The following is a 4,306-nucleotide window of genomic DNA, read 5'->3' as shown; positions in this document are numbered from 1 at the left end:
CTCACCCTGTGTTTTATTGATGATTTTCACAATCTGCGGCTGCAGCCGTAACACGGGTGTCAATCACCTGACGGACCTGTTGACACCGACTCCCCGCGTGTTAAATTATGAAGCCTGTAGTCGGAGGCTCTGCTCACTTGTTTATGACACCAGTAATGGCAGTAATTGTTATTGTTGAGATTACCTGTCAGGGCGACATGTTGGCCAAGGCGTCCCCCTCTTGACGAGGGCTGACAGGGGGACGGAGAGGACAAGAGGGTGAGCGTGGAGTGGAGATTGGGGGGTTGCGACGCCCTGATGACTTTTCCACTGATAATCAGCCGCCGCGGCCTGTGGGATAATTCATCTGTCACTGCCACCTAGCAGGGCCCAGCGTCAGTCACTGCGGCCACAGCTGGTGTCCCTTTATTCTGGACTGCAGGGGAGGGTGGAGGTGTAAATGAGAGTGAAGTGGTGCTGGAGCAGGTGGAGTCGGAGGTGTGAAGATGGCGTTCAGGGCCGGGCTGTGAAGACGCCACGCGGTCGGCAAAGGTGACGACCGGCTCCAATGTGCAACGTTAGCTAAAAAAACAAAAAACAAAAAACACAGTAAAGACAGGGAAGAAGTAAGTGCAAGTTAGCTGAAAGATAGCACATGTAGCTTAGCATTAGCCCATTAGCCAAAAATAGTTAGAGTTATTTTGAAAGAAATAAACGTTAGCCCTCGTCAGATTTAGTCGTATGAACTTTACTGTATGTACTTGACATGAAAAGAAATGCAATATATGCATGTTAAATATATATTCAATATATTGCAATTTTTTTACAATATATAGTATATTTTTAAATATACTTTTCAATATATAGAGAATCACTTTCATCAAAAAAAACCAAAAAAAAAACCCCACAAGAAACCTCCAGCAGATCCAGACTCAGAATGTGCAGTCGCCTGCCTCGGCCACAAGGGTGTAAAAAGATGGCAGGAATAACTGTTCCACTGTTTTAACCTAATCTGAGACATATTTTTTTGACCGTATAATCCCATGTTTTACTGATTTTCTACTGGATTATTTTGTTTTTGCCCCTGTTGCCCCTGTTGCCCCTGTTGCCCCTGTTGCCCCTGTTGCCCCTGTTGGCCCTGTTGGCTCCTGTTGGCTCCTCCACAGGACCATGAATCAGACACAATCACTTCATAACTTGATTCTGCCTCATCACACACTTTTACTGCTGTGGCCTTTGGCTGATTGACAAAATGGAGCGCCCCCTTCAGCACCTCCATCACCATCAGCGCCTCCATCAGCACCTCCACCGTGGACCACAGCTCCAGTCAGACGTGTACATTAACAGGAGCTGCTCCTGGATATTAAAATAAAAGCTCCTCTCATCTCTTATTCAAATGATAGCATTAGGCACGGAGGCATTTATCAGCCGCTGCAGGAGTCGGGTTATAAACAATGCCATTCATTATCTGCCCCAGATGCAGGGGTTGTTGATTAAAGGGCTTTGAATGTAGCACGCACACACACACACATACAGATGGGTGGACATTAGAGAGAGAGAGAGAGAGAGAGAGGCCGAGTGAAAAGGCTGGAGGGACATTAACGGCAACAGTGATTGATATTTGCAGCACAGCCTTTTTAATGGTATTGTTATTCCTCAGAGTTATACCCCGTCCTCCCCACGTCTCGTCTCCCAGATAAATGGAGGTGTAATAATGAATAGAAATTACACTGATTATTTTTGGTAGAGGTGGGAGAGAGTGAGAGAGAGAGAGAGAGAGAGAGAGAACGGGGGGGGTGGGGGTTCATACTCTAACACAGAGCTAGTCAACTGTTCAAAAACTGGACATTTGTAGAATTCTCACAAAACACTGTTGATGCTCATAAAATAGTTTTTTGAATAATTTTATTAGCATTTATTTTTAATTATAATTTGTGAAAATTTTTTTATTTGAGTCTCAATTCAGTTCGGCTGCGGCCATGACAAATGTTGCGTTCCTGGTCTGTCATCTGTACGACATTTGTTTCCGATGGTGTTGCCCGCAGACTGGGCCACTACAACGTTAGGTCTGGGCCACGTGGATTCGTGGGTCGCTACTTGGTTAGACCAGTTGTAGACTCGTTGTAACCCACATCGTACAGAAATCGGAAGTTAATACCGCGACATCTGGTGACATATTTATCTGTTAGCATATTAGCTCTTACCTAATGCACAAGAACGGAGATTAGCGGAATGTCTCCGTTTGTTAGCATTAGCCTTTAAAATTCCATGTTGGAGAATTTGAACTAACGATCCACTAAAGTATGAAGTTAGTTCAAGTTAGCCAAAAAATACTGCTAAATGCGATGGGTTAGCCCAAAATGCTAATCGGCTTAAACATGTAGCAAATCTTAGCAAAAAATATTTTAAATTAGCTAAAAGGTAGCAAAAAAAAAAATAAGATAGCAGATACAGGGACTAGAGTAAACTAAGATATATGTTAGCTAAAATATAACTGTAAGAAAACAAAAAAAATTGGGCTAATTATTAGCCAAAAATAACGTGAACAAGAGTCAGGAATATGGCTGCTGTGTTAACAGGTTAACTAACTAGTAGCTGGTTAACGATAAATGTTTCAAATGTAATGTTCTACAGCAGAGGAAAAATGTGCTAATAATTACTGTGTGTGTGTGTGTGTCATCCTGAGAGCTCACACACACACACACACACACACACACACAGCTAAAGTGGACAACGCCAAAACACATTATTTGATGTGGGAGGCCGGCTTGTCCAAGGCAGTTGTTTATTACGCACTTCTTTTGGCACTGCTGTAGTTAAATGGCCTGCCAGCACACACACACACACACACACACACACACACACACACACAGACACGTCCAACATCTCTCAGCTGAACCACTTTCCACCCAAATTCTGGCCATTATCACGTTTCAGTTCCATTTGCAGGACTCAGCTGTCGTTCCGCTCCTCTGCTCTGATCCTTCTCTAATCTGTCCTTTCTCCACTGCTTCACCTGATGCTGACGCTTTTGTTTTTTTTTTTTTTATTTCCCGCTACCTCTGAATTTTTTTCATCTTTAGACTTTTTCAATTCTTCTGACATAATTTTTCAATCAACTCTTGGTCTAATTTTTAGCTACATTAGCATTTGTTTCTAATCTTTCTGCGATCAACGGCGGTAGCTAACCCCAGAGTACGACTATGCTAACTGTTAGCTATCTTTCGGCTTTAGGTATTTGTTCTGGCTTCTCTATTAGATATATTTTTGGTAAATTGTTAATCTAATCCTAATCTAGTTTAAGATAGAGTATGTTAGGTCTAATTTTGACTTCCTTCTGGCTTTATAGTTCTAACTCGTCGTCGTTGTCGTCGTTGGGTCAGTTTTAAGTACACGAGCTAAGTGCTAGCTTCGTTACTCGTCGGTTATTAGATCAACTTCCTGCTTTTATCCATGTCTTCTCCTCCATCACTGTCTTCTCTCCTACTCTTGGGCTGTAATGTTGGGATGCGTCCCTGTAGTGCTCCCCACCTCACCCCCCAACCTCACCCCCCCCCCCCCCCCCCCCCCCACCCCCCCCCCCCCGACCGATGCGTCCCTGTAGTGCTCCCCCCCTCCCCCCCCAACCTCACCCCCCGCACCCTCCCACCACCAGTCCTCCACTCTCGGAGTAATCAGGGCCAGATGGAGGCAGAGATGGAGTGATGGAGGGAGGGAGGATTGGGTTTGGTACGAGCAGTGTCTTAGATCGTGGGGAGCTGTCAGCCCTGCAGGGAGAGAGGAATTCTCCGGCAATAAAACCAGGATTTATCACCGTTCTACCACAGCGAGAGAGAGAGAGAGCGAGAGAGAGAGAGAGGGAAGAATGAAGAGATGAAGAAAGTCAGATTTCTCAGCGAGTAAATGTAAAGACTGAGGCAGACGGAGAAACCCACCCAGGGATAAAGTGAGAAAAAAAAAACAAACCCCACTGAGATTCTACATCTTGTAGACCATGTGACCATGTGACCATGTGACCATGTGACCCCAGTCCAGTCAGAGGACGGACAAGTGGAACATGAAGAATTAAAAAAAAAGTCTAGAAAAAGAAACCAGCAGCAGGAGCCCAGAGTGATGTCACCGGCAGCTCGTCCGCTCTCTGTCCCGACACTTCCTGTCTCTCACCATCTGCAGGGTCACGACGAGACCAGCATCTGTCGGGAAGGTAATGCCCCGTCCGAGCCCGCGGGACGGCCAGTCACACACAAAGACTGCCCCCCCCCCACTGGGCCAAATGAACCTGCTAAAACAACCACTCTCCACCAACACGGTGTAATTGAAACCAGAA

This window comes from Cynoglossus semilaevis, chromosome 12 (assembly GCF_000523025.1).
Source record: "Cynoglossus semilaevis isolate Cse_v1.0 chromosome 12, Cse_v1.0, whole genome shotgun sequence".
Taxonomy (NCBI): domain Eukaryota; kingdom Metazoa; phylum Chordata; class Actinopteri; order Pleuronectiformes; family Cynoglossidae; genus Cynoglossus; species Cynoglossus semilaevis.
The sequence above is the reverse complement of the archived record's forward strand: the minus strand, read 5'-3'. Positions refer to the sequence as shown.